Raw genomic sequence first — 25,154 nt, forward strand, 5'->3', positions numbered from 1 at the left:
CAAAGAGAAAAACACATGAGGGAAGAGTTAAGAGACTTGGAAAACAGATCCAGTAATTCCTACAGCCTTCTATAAGAGTTTCATAAGGATAGGACCGAGAGAATAGAGGAAGAAATGAAAGAATAAAATTTTCTAAAGTTGCAGAATGAGGAAAACACACATCCTACTCCACATTGTGGGCAACTTTGCAGAAAGATAAAGAGGAAATTCTGAAGGATTCAAGAGAGCAAAGATAAGTTAAATAAATTTATACCCTGAGGATTTTCTCCACTCATCACAAACAGATTAGAATCCCTGACTACAGAGATAGCAAATAAAAACTGCAAATATTTATCCCTCGGTAGCAAATGTCTGTTACCAGAACCGGGAAACCCAGTGGAAGTTGTATCAGCATGGCATTGCTATATATGTCACTCTCCTTCCTAGACACTGAGGGACCACCATTAACAGCAGAAAGCACAGAGCCCATTTATCTTCCAGAGAGTCGTGATGCCTCCCGGTTCCCCACTCCTCCATTGAGCACACTCCATTTGGAGAGCCACCCTCTCATCTTATCCTACCATCAGTTCAGAGCCCCAAAACACTCTTTGAAACAGAAGTGGGGGGTGGGAGGACTTGGACACTTAGAATTACACGTTTCCCTGCATCTTGATGGAGGGGGAATATCCTTTACATTAAGGGAAAACCCAGCGCAAGGGCTGAGACTGCCCAGTCTCAACCTCAGATTTCTCTTGCATTCAGAGGTCCAAGAAGAAAATATGTTTATTGAAAGATCCTCTTGAGATTTTAAATATGTTTTTATTGATTTTTAGAGAGAGAGGGAAGAGGGATAGAGAGATAGAAACATCAATGAGAGAGAGATTCCAATCCGCTGCCTCCTGCACTCCCCCTACTAGGGGTTGAGCCCACAATCCGGACATGTGCCCTGACCAGGAATAGAATTATGACCACCTGGTTCATGGGTCAGTGCTCGACCACTGAGCAACACCAGCCAGGCCCTCTTGAGATTTTAAGTGCTCTGCCAGATCTTTCCCTAATGAGATGTGGGGCAAATCAAATGGTGTATTTACTAAGCAAATGTATATAGCATATAGCTTATAAGCTTTATCTCCTCATTTTTCAGATGTGCAAATAGATTATAAATGGCAGCCTGAGAAGTATGGGTGGATAGTCTCACCTGCGGAGAAGGGCATCTTTTAATGCTGATTTTGTGTACTATACCTAATCTGTCCTAGCACACACTGTTGAAACTCTTTCCTTTGCCTCCTTTAGATGCCTCTGAATTACTGCCCAACTACAGGTTCAGGGCTCTACAAAGTATGAGCATTACAGCCATTAGACTGAGAGCCTGAACTAGCCTGAGAAAGTGAGTCTGTTTTCTAGGAACAGCCTTTCCCTACCCCCATTCAATTGCTCAATAAATGTGAGGTTTGTGCCTAGTGCTGGGAAGAAAAAAGATAAACATGGCCCTGCCTTTAAGGGACTAAAATTCCAGCTTCATCACCTACTGCCCAGGTAGGCTTGAGTAAGTCATTTAAGCTCCCTGATCCTTCAGTTTCTCATCTTTAAATAGAATGTTGGCTTCGCCTACCTGACTCACAGGTTGTGTGTGTGTGTGTGTGTGTGTGTGTGTGTGTGTGTGTGTGTATAGTCAAATAATATACATAAAAGTGGTTCTGAGAAAACCCATAGGACATTATTATCATTTTCCTTACAATGTCTTTGTCCTAATTAATATGAGTTTCTAAATAAATGGTGGATTCAAATAATGTTTTCATTTCCCACCAGAATGAGCAGAGTATATTTCTTCTTGGTGTGTGATAGCTCTTCCCTCTCCCTTTCATCTCCTGTCATCTTTTTTTCACTGGGTTCTGTAGGGCATGTGTTAGTCAATTCTGCTCTGGGTAACTACAAAGTTCTCTGCCTTCCCTGAAACACCAGGAGAGAGTGTGCAATGCCATTGGCTGGGAGGATTCTCACTGAGCTCTCCTGGGTGGTTTCATCCTCTATTCCTGAGCTTCCCAACGGGTGTCCCAGCTGTTATATTGGGGCTGATCAAGAAGGCAAGGCTGATTTCCCTTGTTCAGGTTCTGATTTCTGTCCATGGGGCTTATCAGGCCAAACCACCTATTTTCAATCAAGTTAATGATAACTAACACTTCAGTGTTCTAAGAACTTTACATACATTAACTTATTTAGTCCTAACAACAACCTTGTGTGATCCCATGTCATGGAGAAAACTGAGACTCAGATTGTTTAACAAAGTTACTCAAGGTCACAAATCTGGTGAGTAGCAGAGCTGGACTTTGATCTCAAGAAATCACTCCCCAGAGTCTAGACTCCTAACCACATAGTTATCCTGGCTGTTAAATTAGCTTTGCTTAACTGCCAGCTCAGAGTCAAGAAAATCTCCCCGAATTTAAAGTGCCTAGCAGGGTGCTGGCATCCCTTAAATTTTTGATGATTTAAATAAGAGTCAACTTTGAGGTTTCACCTCCTCTGTTCTCAATATTCCAGCCAATTGGACACTGAGCTCCTCAATGCTTAAATATCAGGCTAATGGCTGGGTGAACCATGGGAAATTGTCAATATTGGTCATTTTGGACCTATGTAAATGGAAATTTCACATGGGTCAACTTATCCTTTGCTGAGCCCCTACTTATATTATGCAAGGTTTAATTCCAAGCACTTCTGTTATGCCATTTCATTTAATCCTCACAACAGTGAAGGCATGCCTCGTTTTTATTGCCCTTTTCTTTATTGTACTTCACAAATGCTGAGTTTTTTGTTTGTTTGTTTTTTTGTTTTCAAATTGAAGGCAAGATCCTCCACCAGCAAAAAAATTATGACTTTGTTGTAATACTCTCTTGATTGTGGTGGTCTTCCACTGGGGTACGCCCATCCGTACTTCAAAGTGTTTTTAATCTTCATTTTTTGTGTGCAAGATAACAGACTCAGACTCACTAGCTGGAGGTCACGCAGCAATTGTAAGTGGTGAATCCAGAAAGGCTATTCTAAAATGGGTCCTTTTCCACCGCACAGCATCTGTTGTGCAGCTGGACATCCTAGAAACAAAAATGAAGGGTCACATTCAACTGGCAGACTCAAGTGATACTAGTTTTGAAGTGAGTCATGTGTCAAAAAGGGAAAATAATATGAGCTCTGGAAAACAGGCAGATATGACTTAATCAGTAGCAAAAGTTGTCTTTGGAAAACGGCATCAGACCAGCTCAGCTCTCTTCAGTGTGGTCACTGGAGTCGTTGTGGGCGTGCTGGCTGCAGCTTTAAAGAGAACTGGGGAACTGAAGGTTGATTTGCCTAATTGGAGAACTCTGTTCTGCAGAGCTGATCAAGGGATGGCCAGATGGAGAGCATGTGAAAGAGCAGGAGGCTATTGGAATTCCAGGTTGAGACAAATACAGCTTGGAATAATTTAGGGGTAGTTTGGGGGAGAAGTGAGGTGGGGAGGTGTTTCATAGTTCAACCAGAAAAATTGAAAAAGTGGGGCTCCCTAGCATCCCCCGTGCTGACTGAGCCGTCTGGAGCTTGAGAATCCACCTGGAAACATTTTGGAATGACTGTGGACTGTAAGTTATGAAACCTCTGCTGGGAAGGGAGGCGGGAGTGCTAAATGGGCACAAACACACTGAGATGTGTTCCGATGAAGTGGAATATTATTCAGGAATAGATGCAGAAACAGTTGAAGTGCTTCCTAGGTGCTCATTTTAAATCTTTGATTTCCCTCTGTGGGAAACTACTTTCATCTGGTTCTTTTCAGTGTGGATTGAGTCATGTACTCTTTATTTGCCACAAGCATTTATTTGCCATAACTATTTTAAAGCATTGGACAATTGCTGCCTCATGCTCAGGGCATTGATTGAAACGCCCTTGCTGAGCTGCTGTCTCACCAAGCATAGGAGTTTGAGATGAATTCCCAGCCACTGGAACAAAAACTACCAAAACGAAGTATGAGTGAGTGTTGTCATTGACGAACAGATCTTTGTTTTAACTTTTTATCTGGGCAGTCTGCCAGGTTGGGAGCATAAAGGTTTGTAGATTGCCTTCTCAGAGTTTATAATCTTTTTGAGGGAGATATGCACACACAGAGGACAGTGTCTTGTAAATGCCAAATGTGTGGTGAATAGACAATGAAAGTTATAGGAAGCAAACAACAACAATAACAAAAAAAACCCCACACATAAGTGCAGGAAAGAAAGGCAGATGTATCTTATTAAATACTAAATTTTGTATTTTATTCAAAAACTAATAAATTTTGCCAGATACATTTAAAAAAAATAAAATTATAGGAAACAAAGAGGCTGACATTTGCAATGCAGCTAACAGAGGCAAGGATTGCTATAGACGGGAGATTTGAGCTGATCCTTATTTGGGGGTACAGGGGAGAGAACAGAAGTCATTGCAGGCAGAGGGAATGGCACATGCATACACACACACACACACACACACACACACACACACAGTCTAGGGGTAGGAGAGCCCATATTTGCCTAAAACCCAAGTAAAACAGTTTGGGGAGTGTGGAACAATTGTTGGGGAAGTAGCATGAATGCCCCCTTCTTTTCTCTATCTATACGCTCTCCTGGGTGATCTCATTCAGTCTTTCATGTTTAAATAATGTCTATCTACTGATGATTCCTTTTCTTCTATATTCCAGACTTGTTCATTCAACTACCTATTCAACATCTCCTACAGGAATCTAAAACTGAACACATTCACAATGGAACTCTTGGTTTTTACCCTCCTCACTTGTCCCTGCCTTCCACCTCCCATGTCCTTCTCCTCGTGGTAAATGGCATCATGACTCATCCAGGTGAGCAAGCCAAAACCCTGGGGATCATGCTTGACTTCTTCTTTCACTTGTTTCCCCACCTCCACTCCATCAGAAATAGAGTCTCAAGTCTGTCCACAAGTCTCTGACTCTTACTGCTGCCACCCAGAGTCTGAGGCACCAATCTCTCCCACTTGCCATTCTGTAATAGCCTCCAAGAAAAACAAAGATTGCATTTTCCAACTGCCTGTTGTCCTTTATGGTAAAATAGTTCCTATATTTTTCTTTCTTCTCATCAAAATGAATCTATGAAGAGTTGAGCGTGCATTATGCGTTTATTCATTCTCCCACTTGCCATTCTGTAATAGCTCTCTGATTTCAATCCTTCCAAACTTTCTCTACCCAGCAGTCAAAATAACCTTTTTGAACTATTATCAGATTAAATGCCACTTACTCTCTGGTTCTCACTGCAAGTGATCTTGGCAGGCTGACTACTTCACTCCCTGTATCAGAGGGTCAGTATGGAATACTAACATGGACAATCAGCATAATCTTTTCCTGTGTCACAGAGATTGATCTAGAGATGAACACATCTGAGTTGATCCAATAAGATTATTGCTAGGACATTGGGAATTGCTGGCTGTAAAGATGATGTATGTATGCCTGAGCTACAGAAGCTTGTCCATAGGCAAAGGCTTCCTGGGCTAAAGCCCTCTCAGAACAAAGGAGACTAAGACATGGAAAAGACCAAGTCCTGTTGACTCTGTTGGAGCCAGTGTAACCCCATGCTATGCCTCTACTTTTCAGCTGAGCCAATAAATTCCCTTTACAGTTTGGTTTTCACTTGGTTTCCAGGCTAGTTTGCCCAGCAGGATCTGACCCCTGCCTAGACTTGAACCTTATCATAAACCTTTTTCTCCTTTCTACACTCAACCTTGGACCTGGGATACATTAAGCTCTTTCTCACCTCAGTGTCCTTGTCTTTGGCGTCCATGTTGCTTGGAATTCTCTTCCCTGGATTTTTAAGAGGCTGGAAAACTCAAATACCACCTCTTCAAAGAGCCCTTCCAAAACTACCGTCTGAGTAAAGGAGACTCCTCACCTTCCCTTCTATCGTGGCCCCTTCCTTTAGAGCAGTGATCAGAATCTGTCTCTCGCTCATTTGCTTCTTTGTTTACTTATTTGTCATTTGGCTCCTCCATTAAAGTATTAGCTTCATGTCAGCAAAGATTTGTCTGTCTTGTTCAACTTGTACTCTTGGAGTGTAGCTAAGTGCCTGTTACACAGTACTGGTAAGTGCTTAACACGTGTTTTTAAATGTGAGAATGAATGAAAGCATGCATGCATGCTCAACTCTTTATAGATTCATCTTGATGAGAAGAAAGAAAAATATAGGAAATATTTTACCATAAAGGACAACAGACAACAGCTGGAAAATGCAATCTTTGTTTTTCTTGAAGGCTTTACCTGGAAACCATGGAGCAGAAGAAGGTCTTGCAAAGGAGGTGATCATAGCAAGATGTGTTCAACACAAGCCTATGGTGAGTCAGGGCAGCTGATGGTGAACTGGCTGTTCTATGCAAGGGCACATTCCTTACCCTTACCTGTAAGTCATCCTCAGGAGCCACATCAGGTCGTCGGCTGCCCTTGACCAGAGTTGCCATGCTAGGCTGAGGTATCAGGTCCGGATTATATCTTCTTGCTGGCACGAACCCCCACTTTCTTTGTAAGGGTTATGGAGGAAGAGAGGCAGTCAGTTGTGAAAGGTCCTGCTTCTCTGATCTTGCCAGCAAGGCGTTTGGATGTACTACCACTGCTAAGGTGATGTCAACCATAGCAAACATGTGCAGTGCTTGTTCATGTTGGGACTGTTCTAAGTGTTTTATATGGATTAACACAATTTCCATAGCCACCAATGTGTATTTGTGATGGTCACAAAGTCTTTGATGCTTTTCCCCTTGAATCTGGCCGGGCTCTGACTGCTTTGACCAATACAATATGGTGGAAGTTAGGAGGTGCCTGTTATAAACTGTCCTTTGGAACTTGCTCTTGGATGCTCACTCTAGGACAAGCATGTCAAACTCAAAGGCTAACACGGGCCAAATAAACAAGGTTTAAGTTTATGTGGGCCGCAAAAAGTCAAAAGCTTCAATTTTTATAGAAACATAGGTTTATTTCGATAGATACATGCTGAATACAAAGGGCTGAAATAAATGAATAATCGTTAACATAAAATAATAGAACATTTTAATAAAATTTTTTCTTGAATATTAACTTACCAGACACTGAATAACTGCACAAATTAATAAGCATAACGCAAATAAACCTATTTTTTTTTTGTTCTCTGAAAGCAAAATATTTCCTGTTGTGCACACCAAACAAGTCAGTCCAAGACTAATGACATGGAAATCAGCTGCTAAAATATTTGCTGCTAGTATTAGTGGAGAGAAATGATGCACCTGCAAATAAGGCATGTAAGGGAAATGAATGCAACACGATTATAGTAACCAGTCATTAGCAAACGTTGTAGTTCGTTATTAATAATTATGTATAACAGGATATTGTAAAAATTAAGTTACAAAATTTTTTAATTAAAACATTTATTACATACCGTTATATTGTCTGGGCCACAAAAATATTCGTTGTGGGCTGCATGCGGCCTTCAGGCTGCGAGTTTGACATGCTTGCAGAGAAGCTATCCACCATTTAAGAAGTTTGAGTACTTCACTGTAGAAGCCACAGGGAGGGGCCAGAGATTCCATGGATAGGCAGAGGGGCCAGCTAAGCTTAGCCTTGAATTGCTCCTGGTGAGGCACCAGACATGGAAAAGGAAAAGCCATCGTGGATCCAGCCAGCCCAGGTGACACCACATGGATCTAAGAACTGCCCAGCTGAGCCTGTTTAAAGTCCTGACCCACAATCTTATAAGCAAACTAAAACGAGTGTTTAGACCTCAGTGTTTTGGGTGGTGTGCATTCAGCAACAGATAACTGGAACAACCACACTGTGTCCTAGGTGAGGTCTTTATCCTCATTTTACAGATGAAGAGACCAAAACACAGAGAGGTTCAGTGACCTGCTCAAAGATGTGCAATAGTAAGAAGCAGACATGGAATTCAAGTCCGGGCAGTCTGTCTCCAGAGCCTGAACCACCACGCTCTACTCTTCTGGGTCTCAGCTGCCCAACAGTAAGTCCTGTGTGCCCTGGCTACTTAGATTCAAGATTCCTTAACCTCCTACGGTCTCAGCCTTCTTATCTGCAAAATGAAGGGGGGTTGGTCCAGATTAAATATCAAAAGCAATTTCTCAACTTGCTTTTTAGCAGGAAAATTAGGCCAGACAATTCTTCATTGTGGGACTGTGCTGTACCCTGTAGGATGTTTAGGGGTATCCCTGGGCTCTACCCACTTGATGAAAGTAGCACATTCCCTCTGCTGTCCTGTCCCCTCCTGTGACAAGTGAAAATGCCTCCAGACATTCCCAAGTATCCCCTGAGGGACGAAATTACCTCCAACTGTGAGCTATCTCAGCTCTCTCTCAGGCTCACTTTTGCTGTTCTGTTACCTCTGTAGCATGCCCTCCACTGTCCCCCTAGCTCTGCTTATCTAGTGTTTAAAACTGAGGGTGATACTACATGGAGATGTTGATGGGACTTTGTCCCTGGTGGCCTGTAAGCTCCTTAAGGACACTGTGTCTTACTTGTCTTTGTATTTTCAATGTGTAACACAAGTCTTGGCTGGCTCAGTACTGGTGCTCAGTAAATTCTTATTACAACAATGAATGAATGAGTGAATGAACGAATGAATGAGGTGGTACATTGTGGCGGTTTGTGAGCATGGGTTTTTCTTTCAGCTGAAGCTGGTTTGAGTCCTGGCTCTGCCACTTACCAGCAGCATAGAGTGGGGAGAGTTACATAATCCTTGACACTCCTCTCTGAAATAGAGACAGTGAATTGTCTACTTCACAGGGTGTTGTAAGGAGAAAAGATAATATCTGTAAATTGCTTAGCTCACTGACATGTAGTAAATGGTATCTTTTACAAAACAAATGGATTTTAATTCATGCCTCCTCCCCCTTCACATGCCTTATTCCTCTTTCTACAATTCTGCCCGCAGAATTTGTTGACACAGACACTGTTGGAAAGTCTATTTCTCTTTTCCTCAAGAATTCCTCACTGCTGCTGTGAACTTTACTCGGTCCTGAATTCAAATTTGGAATGCAATCTTCTCTGCATTGTCACCAGGTGCCACCTCCCCTCTATGCCCTCTGACTGACCCAGAGAACAGGGGAAAGTCATCTGAAGCCTTAGGGAGGACTCACAGCTTGAAGCTGAGAAGTCAAGCTCAGGTGACCAGATGTCTTCTCTTCAACCTCAGGGGCAAAGGCTGGACTGGGAGCCAGATAAAGGGAGGTGGCAGGCAGAGCCAGGGGCAGGGGAGACCATGGACAGACCATGGGCAGCTGTGTGGTAGCAAGATATGCTTGTTGCTCTTCCCTTCACTTCTGGGGGACAGTGCTATTAGTCACTACGTAATAAATGTAGCCTCAGGTAAATTAATGAACCTTTCTGAACTTGAGTTTCCTCATTTGTAAAATAGGGATAATAGTAAACCTCCCTTCCAAGGGTGGTAGTGAGAATTAAGCAAGGTAGAGTCTAGCCCAGACGCTAGAGTATAGAACTCAGTAAATATTATTATTTTGTTGTTTGTAAATATTGTTGTAGTGTTATTATATTATTATTATTTTCATCATTATTGTTGCATCTTCAGCACTTAGTCAAGGTATGTTACTGCTTGATATAGGTTCGCTGAATGTAAATGAGTGTGGGAGTGAATGGACGAGAAAGAACATGTGAGAAGTTAAATAATGATAATGAAACTCATTATTAAAACAGGCCAACAATGCAGGGAGACATGACAAGGTGGCAAGGTGTGTAATTAATTCTCAAATGGGAGGCATCTGCCAGCAGTTCGGTGACTGCAGAATGAAGCATCCCGGTGAGATAGAGCAGCTGGGGGAGCCTTCACAGGAGGCAGGAGGCTGAGATGGTCCGTCTAGGACAGGTGGGAGCTCAGTGAGCAGAGAGGAAGAGGCGGCAGCTTCAGGTAGAGGTCCCTCATACTCAGACTTCACATCTTAGGGAATGTGAGCATGGAGGATGCTCCCTTAGGGAGCTGAAGCTGAATTTGGGTTTGGGATCTGTGGCTTAATTCTGAAGAGCCCAGCCCCATCCCGCAGTCTGTGTTGTGCTTGCCAGAGAGTGGGAGACCGTTGCAGTGCAAGCCCACACATCTGCAGAAACATGTGCTTTGTAAACCATCTCTCTATGACAACCATTGCATGTGTTCTCGGGCAGGGGCCAGCTGACTCAGGAATTAATCAAACCCTTTTATGTCAATTCTCATCAGTTTTCAAAGGATCTTTACACAGAACACTCCTAAATGCGCAGTGAATGAATATTCATAGATGTATGTTCCCCACCCCCCCGGTCCAGAAGGGCGCCACTCTCAGCGCTGTTTGTGGTTTCTTGGTAAAGGGGACTGGCTTTGGCCTTTGCGCTCATCGCACTGAAGAGGGAAATGAGTTAGTCTCTGACCCCAAAGAAACAGAATGTCCTTCTTGCCAAAGGCCAAGACGTGTTGGGGAAGGAGTCAGAGCGCTTCCAATCACAGGACTTGTCTTCAATGTGTAGAATAGGCTGGCACATGTATTCTCTGCAAAGGACCCAGGTTACCCCTGAGGGACCCATGTGACTTGGTTTCTCATAGCCTGTGTTTCCTTCACTTGCCTTGCTTGATCCACAGGTCTCAGCATTCTGACTGGACATTGCCTTTCAGCAATAATAACCCCAACAACTGAGGAGTACTTGACAGATCGTGAGGGGCTTCTATCCCCATGATCTGATTCCCTGGACTCTCCTGACTTAATTTGTTGCCCAGGTGAGGGACCTGAAGCTCAGAGAGCGAGTTAGGTCTCAGAAAGGCAGTGAAATTAGAACACGTGAATCCAGACCCCCAGGCCAGTGCTCTCTCTCTCCGCGGTCCCCACTACCCTCCTGTCACTATCCAGGGTTCCAGCCACTGACACCAAAAGTCTCATAGGCTCAAAAAATCAGCCTTGAGGATGTCAAATCAGATCTGAGTTCTTCATCAAGGCTCCTTTCTGAAAGGGGGCTCCCAGGGGCAATCGTGCTACAGAGCACTTCCGAGACCCAGAGCAAGCTGAGTGGACTTGACACCCCCTGACTCTTGCAGTGCTCTCCGGGTGCCACTAGCACCTCTCTATCACAGGGGTCTTCAGGGCTGCCCCCAGCACAGGGGCCCATCTGTCCTCAAACATTGCCTCTCCCAAGCTGGCACTCACTCTCCTATGATGCTTGTGAGGGGCAAACAGGCCAGTTGCATGGAAGACAATTGCATTATATCCCTCAAAATGATAATTGCATTGACTCTTGGATCCAGCAATCTCAGTTCTGGGAATTTTCCTACGCACATATTTGCCTACATATACCAGGATGTGTGTATAAGATGGTCCGTTGTGGCCTGTTTTATAATGGCAGAGATTGAACACAGCCTAAGGGACCGTCTATATAGGACAGTTAAATGAACAGTGATGGAACCACATGAACACTACACAGCTACAAAAATGAATGAGGCAGTAAACTGACAGAAAATGACTGACAGCAAAATACAAAACAGTGTAACTAGTTTGCTACATTTTGTGCAAGGGATGGGAAATGAATATAGATTCATATTTGCTTGTATTTGCATAAAGAAATAGTGAAGAACCAATACTTTGGTGGTGGAGAATGGGATGGAAGGGGTGATAGTAGGAAAAAGAGTGTTAGACTTTTCAATGCAACTTTTTAGATCATTTTGAGTTTTGAAACATGTTAATAGATCATCTATTCAAATAATGAAATTCAACAAACTTGCCCCTGCCAGCCAGCCCAGGTGGTGGCTTCCTAGGGCTATATGCCTTTGAACAGAATCCAAATCCTTAGCCCTTGAGGCATCACCCAGGCAGCTCATCCAGTCTTTGGAACATACTGTTACCCCACAGGAGCTGGTCAGGAAAGAGTGCGTCCCCCAAAATGTAGATATGGTATAAAGTAAGGAGTTTCCTGAGCTGAGCAGTGGAGTAATTGCTTGGAGGATTGAGAAGCTGCCCAAGGTTGTTTTAATGACTTGGGAATTTTGTGGAATTCAGGGCCTCACACTTTGGAGCGCAGGTGATTCCCCAGGTCATCTTCCCACTATGCCCTGGCTGACTGAGTCCTGTGGCCCCAGGATACACCACTCTAAGAATTGGCAGACATTCTGGTGTCTGCTCTGCTCTGCTCCTGGCCTTGTTTAGAAAGAGGCCTGGTTTGACCTGGCTTCTAAGAGTGAGGTCTTGGCACCGGCTGCCTAATTCCAACATCAGGGTAATATTGGAGACCTTAAACCACCCCAAAGGCATAGAGTTTTCCCACTCAGCGGCAACCAAGTACCTGGAGGCTCTGGCCCTGCCCAGGGAAGATTAAACAATTCAATTGCACCTTAACTCCCCTTACTCCTAACACAGACCTTGCTCTTCCCAAATATGCCCCTCTCCTCTTGTTATTGGTATGAATTCTGTCCAAGAAACTGCCTATGTCTTTGTTTTACTAGACAAAATTAAAATGAGCCCAGCCTTCACCTCCTCTTCTCTGTGGGGAGGGGGATAGGTGTGGGAGTAACTTTGTCATTCTTAAAATTTTCCTAGAGCCATGAAAATAAGGTACAAAATAGCAGATTTTTCCTGCCTGCCAAGCAAAATAGGTTTGCATTCCACAGCTTAGAACATCTCCAGGGTGGCTTCATTGGTCAGGAATTTGGAAGCAGGCCTCTGAGCACCCTTGAGCACGCAGCAAGTGCTGGCGGCTGAGTGAGGCAATGGGAACCTCTGGACTCTTCCTACAGGAGAAAAAGAAACGTACCGAGACTAGCGGGGGAGGGTGGCTGAGCAAAATGGCTTCATTTGGCCCATTGGCTGCGCTCTTCAGGCACCTCCACCATGAATGACAGAAAGAGGAGATTTAACTGGTTTGGTTTCTTCCTTTTCAGATAGAACTATTTCTTTTGCTTCATCTTGCTTCTGGGGAAATATCTAGATAGGTCAAAGGAACATAAGACAACTTATCTTCCTCAGGAAGAGCTCTGAGTTGAAAGTCTAGGTGCAGATCCAGGCCCCACCCACAGAGGGTCTGTGGTTGATTTCATTGCAGTCTGCGGGCCTCAGTGACCGATCTGGGGAATGGGTAGAATGAATCTTTCTTGTATGCCTTGAAGGAAATTATGAAAAGAAACTAGGGGCCCGGTGCACAAAATTCATGCACTTGGGGGGGGGGCGGTCCCTCAGCCCAGCCTGTCCCCTCTCACATACTGGGAGCCCTCAGGGGATGTCCTACTGATGGCTTAGGCCTGCTCCCTGCTCCCCTTGGGGAGCGGGCCTAAGCCGCCGTCTGGCCTCCCTTTGTGGGAGGCAACTGGGCTGATCAGGGGAAGGCACCAGCCCCATCTCCCTGCTGCTGCAGCCATTGCCAGTCACCGCAGCCACCAAGGTTTTTTTATCAACACAAACTCCAGTCCCTTCACCATGAAAAAATGACAACTTTCTTTAGGCATTTCTTAGGATGATGTTCCTGGGACCCAGGCCGCTGGGCGCCTATGTATGCAAATTATCCGCCATCTTTGTTGGGTTAATTTGCATACTCATCCGATTGGCTGGTGAGTATAGTGGAGTGACACCAATTTGCATGTTTCTCTTTTATTAGTGTAGATGAGCTGGTTCTTTACCATGTTTTCCTCTCTCTTCCTGTCTTCCCACCCACCCCATCTTCTCCATGATACTTTCAGATGCCCTTTAAAAACACGCTGTATGAAAATACCTGAAGTACAGGTTCAAGGAGCTCACTGTTTCCAATAGGAGAAAAGCAGGGCACATACCGACCACAAGAGACTGAGAAGATGCTTACACTATGCTGTCAACAAGAATAAAGCCTTGAGGTAGGACAGCGAGTCCCTGGCCTAGGAGCCCACTGGGAGGAGTCACAGTGGTGCCTGGAAGGTGCAGAGTGAGGACCTGGGAGCCAGGTATTAAAGGTAGGGGTGCTGCAGTCCCCTTCAGGGCAGACAGGAATGTGTGCAATGGCCAAGAACAGGACAGTGAGCAAAGAGCTCTGCTGGGTGAACAAAGCCTTCCTACAGGCAGGGCCCAGTCTCTTGGCTGCAAGACCTGAATATAGTGTGGATTTGGGGGATGGGCAGTTTGGGGAGAGGGTGGGTGTGCTGAGCAACCCCCACGCAGGTTAGCACTTGGCCTTTGTGTCTCAAAGCAAGGAGTGCCAGCTGAGAAGCACTCAGCCCCTCAAATGCCTGAAACTGCCTGTGCTTGTATTGTTTTTATTATTTTCATCACTGTCACCAGGTACCTGCGCATGGGAGCAGGGTTTTGTGGGTCTGCCCATGCCTGGCTCCTAGTGCCCCTCAGACAGGCCAGCCTGAGTGCCCAGCACCCTGTCCCACCCCCAGGAAAGGTCCCCGAGGCACACGCAAGGCAGAGGCTCTGATGGATTAAATCGTTGACCTTTAGCTCCTCCAACGCCTGCTCAACTGCGTGGCTTCTAGTTCTTTCTAATAACACACACATCTAGAAACCTGTATTAGGTAAATGTCTGTCTGGCCACAGGTCAGGCTAAGGCCAGAAAAGCCCCTGCCTCTTTAGAGCCAAAGCACCTGCACGGTGACTACAGCTCACCCTTCATTTGTATTAAAAACGACCTAGGAAATATGCTTCTGGGGTAGCTAATTATGTTTCTCAAAAATTCTGGAAGGACCTGGCTGGTCTTGCCCAGTGGATAGAGCATCGGCCTGCGGACTGAAGGGTCCCAGGTTCGGTTCCAGTCAAGGGCACATGCCTGGGTTGTGGGCTTGATCCCCAGTGCGGGGTGTGCAGGAGGCAGCTGATCAATGATTCTCTCTCATCATTGATTTTTCTATCTCTCTCTTCCTCTCCCTTCCTCTCTGAAATCAATAAAAAATATATTTAAAAAATTAAAAAAATAAAAATTCTGGAAGGAAAGCATAGTCAAATCTTAACCTATGTATGTGCATTTATATAATTTTCTCTCAAAAAAGACTGGCTTTGAGAAAAGAATAGATTACAGTAATACCTGAGGAATTTGATGACACATTAATTGAACACATGCTTCCACTTAAAGAATTGCCCTGTTTCACTTATCTCAGCTGGGGCTGCACCCAGCAATTTATATTTCACAGTTACCATTAGTATTTCTGCTACGCCAAAGGGTCAGTCTGTTTCAAGACTGTACTGTCTTGTTTTGTTATGGAGGCTGAGTCTATAGTACGGTGGTAACGGGATGAAAGGGGTAGATTCACTTAATCATCTGGAAGATTCTGGGGAGTCCCTTATCTTTTTTTTATAAACAAAGTATCCAGAGGTCTTCACATTTTATCTGAAAACGTTTTTGCAACCAGCAGTGCTGAAGCCTCACTTAACTTGGGAAATCCCCTTCATTTTCCCTTGGAGTCCCTGGGCCTTTGGGCTACGGAAAATGCTCCAGTGTTTGTTCGGGGGAGATAGTCGTGCTTAAGATGGGCTGGCAATAGTTGCTCCAATTTGTTCTTTAAGGAGAGTGAGGATGAAAGCTTGTTTTTGTTTAGGGTCTTGGCTTGCTTTCACTTGAAACAGAGGAGAAGAAAGAGGAAACGGAATGAGGAATGGGAATGAGAATAGAAGAGTGTGAGGCAAAGTCCTTACCCTTAGTTTAAATTCCAGAGAAGAAGCAAGATTAATGTACACTCCTTCCTTCCACAAATATCTATGAAGCTCCTTCTATGAGCAACACTTTGTACTGGTGGGTGAAGCTTGTTTGCCCTGTCAGATTATACGTAAACTCTTTACAGGGGCTTCCAAGACAAATGAAGGTCACATGGGTAAACTAGAGACGCACAAATTGCTACAAGGCAATATGGTGAAATGCTAAAATGGCACAGAGTAAAGTCTCTGGATACAAGGGCAATTCCTGAAAGGTCGTTGCAGAGGGAAGAACCTGAGTAAGGGGTGGGGAATGAGAAACCCACAAGTGCTTAGGAGCACCCGGAGGCTCATCTGCGGGTGGAGTGAGGACAGTGAGGTGGCCATTGCAAGACAGGAAATGAGGGATGAGAAGGCAGTGAGAACATAATGGGCAGGGCCAGTGTGAGAGACTGTGAGACAACATACTGGTAGAATAAATAGTGCATGGAAATGAGGTGTATGTGGGGGCCAGGGCAAAACAATGGCCAGAAAATACCATTCAACTTTAAGTTGAAACCCTGAGTATTTGGAAAATATGATACATTCATAGAGCATTCAGTATCAGAAACACACACACACACACACAATTTTTTTACAATGATTTTTTTTTAACATAATGAGATATAGTGGAGAGATCTTAAATATGGAGAAAAATATTAATCTAGAGCTTATGAGACAGTTTGGAGCTAGAGATAAATATTTTGGAAACTTCTTTATCAAGATGATGAAGTTGAGGGTAGATAAGATTGTTGAGGATCCTTAGCGCCGAGAGGGTTTGGCTCAGTGGATAGAGCATCGGCCTGTGGATCAAAGGGTCCCTGGTTCGATTCAGGTCAAAGGCGCATACCTTGGTTGCAGGATCCTCCCCGGCCCTGGCCCTGGTCTAGGCTCCTGCAGGAGGCAACCAATCAATGTGTTTCTCTCACATCGATGTTTCTCTATGTCTTTCCCTCTCTTTTCTACTCTCCCTAAAAATCAATGGAAAAATATCCTAGGGCAGTGTTTCTCAACCTTCTGGCCCTTTAAATACAGTTCCTCATGTTGTGACCCAACCATAAAATTATTTTCATTGCTACTTCATAACTGTAATGTTGCTACTGTTATGATCGTAATGTAAATATCTGATATGCAGGATGATCTTAGGCGACCCCTGTGAAAGGGTCATTCGACCCCCAAAGGGGTCGCGACCCACAGGTTGAGAACCGCTGTCCTAGGGTGAGGATTAACAACAATAACAACAGCAGATTGTTGGGGAATACTGTACTTAGGATGTCAGATAGAACAGATTCTCTCACAAATAGAGCATAAGAAAAAGAGCCAGAAAGTAAGATGCGGTAACAACCCCAAAAGCAGCTGAAGGCCAAAGATCGTGGGCCCAATTAATGAATCATCAAGAAATTTCCAACAAGCAGTTTCAGTTAGGTGGGGATGGGAAGCAGAAGTCAGGACACAAAAACGTTTAAGAATAAATGAGTGTTGAAGAATTAACAACAGCCAAGAAGAAAACTCTATCACTTGGGCAGGAAAAGAGAGGGCTCAGCTGTAACAGCACTGATGAACACAGTTAGAACGTCTCAGTGGCTCATGACATTCTGAAATACTTCTTGAGGATGTGGCTTCCCATATGTCTTTGTACCCCAGGCCTTTCCCCCACCCAGGCAGCTCAGCCTTGCAGTATGTCCTGTCTCAGGGAAGGGGTACTATATAAGACAAAAGGTTTCTCAGAATATCATCATTAACTTTGGAGGAATACAAGGCTCCCTGGTCTTGTTACTAGATAAAGAGCCCTATGGTTAGGCAAGGAGGAGAGTTGAAAGGGAAGTAAGGGGTGATTAACCTTGTATTTCCTGAGAAACGGGCCCTGTTCTTTGAAGCTCCATGATGGTTAATTTTATGTGTCAACTTGGCTAAGCTTTGGTGCTCAATTGTTTGGTCAAAACTAGGTGAGACGCTGTTTTGAAGGTACTTTTTAACGATGTGATTGACACAATCAGCAGACTTTAAGTCAAGAAGAATGCCCTCCATAATGTGGGTGGGCCTCATCTAATCAGTGGAAGGACTTAAGAGCAAAAACTGAAGAAGGAATTCTGCATCCAGACTGCAACATAGAAACCTGCCTGACTTGACTTTCTTGCAATCAGACTTAAGATTGCAAGACCAACTCTTACTTTAATTTCTAGGCTGCTAGTCTTCCCTACAAATTTTGGACTTGACAGCCCCCCATAATCACATGAGCCAATTCCTTAAATTCCATCTCTCTCTCTCTCTCTCTCTCTCTCTCTCTCTCTCTCTCTCTCTCTCTCTCATCCTACAGTGTTTTGTTTCTCTGGAAAACCCTGACTAATAGAAGCTTCTTAAAACTCCCAGAGGGGTTCAGAGAATGTGAGAGCAATGGAATATAAGATCCCAGAAAAGTAAAGGTAACCGAAGTGAGTGAAATAGGAGTGGCAGAGACAATGAAGAGTTAGGGACCCAAACTCCTTTGAAAAGGGGTGACTTCTACTCAACCCAGGCAAGGGTTGCCCTGTGGGAATGAAGTTTGGTGTTATCAGACAATGTGGTTAATGAAGAGAAACCAAAATCCAAATTATTATGGGAAATCTCTACAGGAAATGTTCTGTAGAAGAAGTAGGTTTTGAGCATTCCCATAGAAGTGCTATCTACACTGAAGTACAGGAAATACTGTGTTTGAAGCCATACAAAATAATCATAAGCCCTCCCACCCACCCACCCACCCACCCAGGGTCCTCCCTACACAAAGAGTCTGAGCCTCTTTGAAGAAAATTAAAGATGCTAATTTGGTTAACTGACATTTGTTTTTATCTAATCACCACCATGTTTCCTTGTTTTAACGCTGAGGAGAAAGTGGGTGGGGCTGAGGAGTGAGGAGGGCTCACCTGTCCATTGACTTCATTTATGTCAGGTTTTTCAGTTCTATGAGTTATGTTTTAGAATCCTTTAGATGAATGGTGTTTCATGAAGATAAGGTAACGTTGTGAAACATCAACCCAAGTTATTTCTATCTTGCTGCTTTGAAAGGGCATCATAGCTCACAAAGCAGAGACAAGAAGGAACAAACAACAGAAGTGAGAAGCAAGCCTTTGCACGTAGGAGGCAGGCTTGCATGGAACACGGGATTATGTGGCAGGAGGTATGGATGTGATCACGAAATTGTAGAGCAATTTTTTCCCCTGGGAAGAAAGGTTCAATGAAACAGACCAACCTGTCATTGAACATGACATAAATGCTGGTTAGCACTATTGAACCACAGAAAGCTCAACTGATTAACTATTTTTTTTTCTTTTAAAAAGCAGGTAATTGCCAAGGATATATTTCCCCCTACTTTTCAGTGCATTCTGATGTTAGAGCAAATTTGATGATTCATGTAATTGAACAAAAATATGTGCTATTACATAAGAGAAGGGAAATGATTAAACTATCACTTGGGTGCCTCTCATTTCATAGTCCATTACGTAACATGTGGAGTGCCTTGAAGTTTCCTATTCTCTTCATAGTGAAACATGTCCTTTGGCTGAATGGCTTCAGGTAAACAATTCATACTAAGAAGTCAGCACCAAAAATAATAACACCCTAACTCTGGAAAGTTGCCCTGAAAATGTGGTGAGTGCAGATGACACTGGGAACATCAATGAAAGACCATTGCTAATGCAGCAACTGGAATGCGCATGCAGATGCCACGCGCGGCAGGGCCACCCGCACTGGCTGCAGCAGGGTCTCTGGGAGGGGTCCTTTGCCAGGGCTCATCTTTCACCCAGTTTTTGCTCTTAAGTCCTTCCACTGATTAGATGAGGCCCACCCACTCACTCTTCTAAAAGATCAAAAAATGAAATAGGATAGTGAAACCTTGGCTTAAAATCACAATTACCTGGGAAGGTTTAAAATATATATTGATGCTTGTTCCTGTCACCAGGAACCCTTATTTAATTGGTCTTGAGTTGTGGCCTAGCATCGGAGTTATTTTTAAAGCTCTCAAACTATTTCTAATATGCCGCCCAGGTTGGAAGCCAGTCCTTTTCTTCAGAGCTCAGTAAGTTATGGGTTACAGAATGCCAGAGGTTGCAGAGAATGAATCCCTTGCTTTATAGATGAGGCAACAAATACTCAGAGAAGCCGAGTGATTTGCTGACAATCACACATCTTATTAATAGCAGAGCAGTGGCTAGAACGCATCCCAGTGTTTTTTCTGTAATACTCTACCACACAGGCTTTGGTTGATTCCCTGGGGAGAAATTGGGAACTTAAAAGTGCTTGTGAAGTTGTTAGAATACTACGTGAGTAGCTCCCCATTTCCCCTCTACACAAGTTCACCCCTCAAAATGCTATTCTCCGTTGTTGGGAATCTAGATATAGATGGAGTGGGGTCTCCCTTTCTACCTTCGGGTTTCCTGTTTGAAGTTAGCATGCTTTCTAAGATAGGCAGACATCTACAAAGATTCACTCAGAGCCTGTGTGTGGAAGTTCTGCCCTTTGGTGAGGAACTTTGTCTTCACAGACTGCCATGCATGGCCTTTGCTTAAAAGAAACCCCTGGATTTATTCTGAGCTAGTCCATCAATTGATGCACAAATGGAGATGAGCACCTATTAGAGATGAGGATCTATGCTGGCTGCTCCGAACACAAAGATACATGACATTGTTGCTGTTTTCAATCAACATCTGCTCTAAGTGAGGGATAAGACATCACAGTGGACTTGTGTTCTTGCTTGCCCAGCATCTCTTGGGGAACCACGCCTCTCTCCAGATTTATGCTGAGACTAAGGATGGGCAAATGGTGCAAGCCGCATCAAACAGGGCAGCCCCAAGGCTACTGGAGCTGGGGAGGGGATAGGAGAGGCTCCAGTCTGTGGAGCCTCCAACTTTCCGGGCAACCACAACCAGAGGGAGAAGAGACGGGAGCATGGGCCTGGTGGCACTGTGTGAGCCCCTGGATTAGCCTTGCCGAAAGTTCACCGGACTCTCCTGAAGACCCAGGACTCCCCAGATACATAACCCAAAAGCTCCTTCCCTCTTTTTTTTTTTCCCTTGAGCTAGATTGAGTCAGGTTTTTCTCCGTGTCAACTACAAGTCCTGAGATATGGAGGACTCTTTTATCTCAGGCCACTTGAATTGCTTGGACAGTCTGCTCCCATTCATCCTCTGGACGGCAAACCCAGCTGAGGGCTTGGCCAGCATAAGTGCTGATAAATGGGCTGTGCTGCCAGTCCTGTCCAGTGGCTATTTAAGGTCAATTTGTTTCCAGAAGCTGGGAGAGAAACTGGTGGGGACATTTGTTTGGTGATATGTACATTAATGTGATTTTCACTGTAACATCCTCATTTGAGGGGGCTCTGGCATCACAATAGCCTTTTTGGATGAGATGACTTACTTACCTGAAAAATAAATTCACCACACGTCTGAATACTAAGCAGAGGACCAAATTTGAGGCAGCCCTTAATTCTTAATCTCTTGGCTGTTAGCTTATATAGAAGGTGTAGCTGAATGTGGGGCCTGGGATGTCAGCTAGTTTTTCACTTCATCATTCTACAAACTGACTCATAATCATAGATGTGTCACTGATGGGGTTACTAAATAGGCAAACTTAGTATATGCTTAGGGAAAAGAGAAGAAATATTTTTGGAATGTAGTTGATACTTCAAAAATCATTAAAATATTTATCATAGGAAATATTAGGACTTTGTTATCTTTCTTCTCATTTTGTGATTTAGAATTGTGTTGATTTTCAGTTATGTATCAGTAGGGAAATCTACCATAGTTTAGCCTCTAAAAATTTTAATGTGTCTTTAAAGTAGCATAAAAAGCAAGAACTGAAGAAGGAAAAAGTATACTCGGGTGGGAAATGAGGTTCCAAAGAACTGGGGAGCAGAAAAGGGCCATAAACTCTTTAATCGTTAGAATACAAAACAGTTCTTGGTAGAAAATGTTCTAGAAATGTACAAAAGGTTTGTATTATTTTATGCAGAAAGAGAATCTCAATTCTTTTGTAAACAGCTTGAGGTTTCAAAGACTCTTTGGCTTTCTAATTTATTTAAAACATCAATTGCTTCATGAATTGGCCTCAAGCACTCCTTGGTAAATTATTTATGTGGTGCTTGACTGTTGCTGCAGGTTTATATCAAGACACAGCTGTATAAACAAAGACTATTAACCGATTGGTTGGATTTAGCAGACACTTCAGTCTTTTAAAATCCACTGACATTTCAAATTACTTTGTCTCCAGATTCTTTGCAGAACAACCACTGAAGGTGACGGGAGTGTTCAATAGTCCTAAAGACAAACAATGTGTGTATTGGAAAGAATGACACTGAAGAAATAGGGACTGGCATTCTGTTTACACTCAAAATCATGTGAACTGCAGAGAGGGTGGGAGGCAGTCAAAATGGCTCACAAAGGAAGGAGGGTTCAGACAGTCTTTCTGGTAGTGCTGCAATATAGGAGGTAGTTTCCATAGAGAGTGCATGGATAGTCATTACTTATTGGCCAATTGTGAAATATTGGGTTTCCCCCTCTATATTCTTTCTCAGATAAGCTTAGGTGACTATTTTGTTTGAGTTCCCCCAAGAAGACCCAGAGACCAAGACTGATTTTGGCTAGTTATTTGGGGGTAGACCCCAAGAAGCACTCCTGAAGAAGTGGGGATAGTAAGACAGGGAAGGGAAGAAAGCCAATAGTGGATGACCACCGTGGGCACCTACCGCTCAATCCTACAGAAAATCTTCAAGTAACCATGTAGACTGAGCTTCAAACCTTTCCCAGGGAGGGTCATGGAAGCTGGGATAGTTAACCACTAACTCTCCTCCCCTCATTGGCTGAGACTTGCCCCTGGGGGCTTTGAATCCTGGAGAAAACCCCCAGGGAGAGGAAAACAGCTGGTACTTTGGATGAGAAGCTGTCAGGGGGCAGGGAGAGGGGTCTGCCATCACTGTAGGTGAATAGATAAGGGACATACTGATGGAGCATTGATAGGGTCAGCCACACTGACCACTTTTATATATTTGAAAGGTGACCTTTCATTATTTTATGATTGATCCATTTGTCGTGAGAAATTATATTTATTTTCTCCAGCAGGAAGAGGGTCTATTTGACTATTTAGGGAGGGTTTCCCAGTCATACCCTGCAGGAACATTAACATGACATGTGAATGATATAGTAATATAAGCGTAGTTAAATTATCAAAGTACCTCCATGGTAGGAAATGTTATAAAGCTATTAACACAGGGGTGGGGAACGTCCAGCCCTGAGGTACATATAAGACCTAAGAAATCATTTGGTGTGGCCCTGCCAAGGCATTATGGGTGAGTTAAATGTTTGGCCATGTAGCCGGCTAATTTTTAAGTTGATAATTTTTGTATGTCCCGTGAATTATATTATAAATATCCAAATGGTCCTTGGAAGAAAAAAGGTTCCCTACTCCCGCATTAACATCATGTTTTCGGAACTTTTAATAACATGAAAAATGCTAAGTGAAATGCCACTGTTAAGTGGAAAAAAAATAGGTTATAAAATTATAATTTCAGTTACAAGAGAAAAATATTTTTACATAGAAAATAGGCCTAGAAAGAAATATACAAACACATTCATGTTTATCTCTGGGTCATGAGAGCAATGGATAATTTTATAGCTTTTTATACTCTTCTTTATTCTCAAATGTTCTACAATGAACATTTGAACATTTTTCTTTTGTTTTAGTGATTTTTTTGTTTTCTCTGTAATTATTAAATCAAATGGGAAAGTGCTGGGTAGACGGGTGGACTTACTCTTGAGCTTGTTGGTGTGAGCACAGGGCAGGCTGTTACTCAGCTCTGTCTTGCTGCCCACTTCCCCAGGGCAATCTGACAATCTGTGGGTGATCCTTTCAAGGTTAGCTCATGAGCCTGTTACTGCATGAACTTGTGAGACCAAGAGGGCTGTTCCCAGATGGTGTCTGCTCAGCAAGACTTCTTCGAGGGCTGTAGGAGGCAGTTGCTGTTACCTGCTTGGGTCAGAGGAGATCACCTGGGAAGCAGTACCTGGGATGAGTTATCCATGTGTCCTTTTTTGGGTCAAACGGAGGAGCACATGCTGATTCAGTTTTATATGAATTTTATGGCCCTTAGTCAGCAGCCATTCAGGGTAGTGGTGGCCATGGGCAGGGCATTCGCAGCCCCATCTGAGAAGAAGCATGCTGCTAGGACTGGTAGAGGAATGAAAATAAGAGTATCCTCAAGGAGGTAATACTCCAGAGGGAAGGTAATGTAATCCACTGGAAATTATTGCTTATATAAAGAAGGGGTGATAAAGACCAAGATAGCATTCAATTAAAATGTGTTAGGAGTTTGGGAAGTGGTTGGTGTAAAAAATATGCCTCTGATTTATCTTCATGGAAAATAAACAGCATTTGGCCAGGCGGCTAGTGCTGAATTTCCCCAGAGCAAACAGGATGTGGAGGTGGGGAGAGAGGATGACAACGGTACACAGTGGCTAATAGCACATGTCCTAGGAAGATTCCCCTAGCCAGTGGTCGGCAAACTGTGGCTCGTGAGCCACATGCGGCTCTTTGGCCCCTTGAGTGTGGCTCTTCCACAAAATACTGACTTCTGCGCATGAGCCACGAAGTTTCAATTGCACTGTATGTGTGTGCCCGCACGTGGTATTTTGTGGAAGAGCCACACTCAAGGGGCCAAAGAGCCGCATGTGGCTCGTGAGCCACAGTTTGCCGACCACTGCCCTAGACAAAGGGAGGTGAAAGAGACGAGAGAAGGCCCCAGCCCATTTTTTTTAAATAACCCTGTGGGAGACAGTAAGACCTAGGAAACCTATTAGGAAATAGGTGATCAAAGAGTACTCAGCCAATGAGGAACTGGAGGAGGGCCTAAATAAATAGGCTATGTCCCGCACATGTGATCCTGTGCAATGGGCGCCCACTCTCAAGAGTATGATTAAAAGTCTCATTTTCGCCATGCTTCTGTTTCCTAGTCTGTCATTTGAAATTTGGACAGGTGAACCATTTCTCACATTTGGAGAGGGTGCACTAGGAAGGAGTCACTGTGGACTGGAATGATTGAGAAAAGCTTTCTAGAGAAGGTAGTGCTTTGAATAATGGATCAATCATAAAATAATGAAAGGTCACCTAACTCAGTAGCGTTTGTTGTCCTGGGTCATAGACAGCCCAGAGAATTTAGAATTCTGGTCATGGTTCTGTCTCAGATTCCCTGTGTGTCATCAGGAGTATGATTCCTGGCCCATAAAATGCCAATGCTAACAGCCACCTGCCCCATGGACATGCTATGATGAATAACTGATGGTAAACATCCTGGGTAAACTTAGTGGTGCTGTTGCTATAGGCTTAAGAAATGTCAGATGGTTAAATACAGAGACAGGCATCAGTGGGTTCCTGAAACATAAAACAATGACTGTGATAGGAAGCCCAAGTGTGCTTGAAATGCTGTCTAGATTTAGTAGCGAGTTGATTCAGGAGGAATTTCTCTTCTTGGGTATGCTAGTAACAAGCTGGAGATAGAGAGGTGG

At 43.8% G+C, this 25,154-nt stretch overlaps 1 long non-coding RNA gene across 1 annotated transcript in view; it reads left to right on the top strand.

Moving 5' to 3' along the window:
• The first annotated feature begins 4,682 nt into the window (after nt 1–4,682).
• The window catches only part of LOC132232398 (uncharacterized), a 100,889-nt gene continuing 80,417 nt past the window's right edge, over nt 4,683–25,154 (top strand). The window contains exons 1-2 of the long non-coding RNA XR_009452420.1: nt 4,683–4,831; nt 6,250–6,330. This is a non-coding gene — a long non-coding RNA (uncharacterized LOC132232398). The remainder of the gene's footprint in view (nt 4,832–6,249; nt 6,331–25,154) is intronic.

The sequence above is a fragment of the Myotis daubentonii genome, chromosome 4 (assembly GCF_963259705.1).
Source record: "Myotis daubentonii chromosome 4, mMyoDau2.1, whole genome shotgun sequence".
NCBI classification, from domain to species: domain Eukaryota; kingdom Metazoa; phylum Chordata; class Mammalia; order Chiroptera; family Vespertilionidae; genus Myotis; species Myotis daubentonii.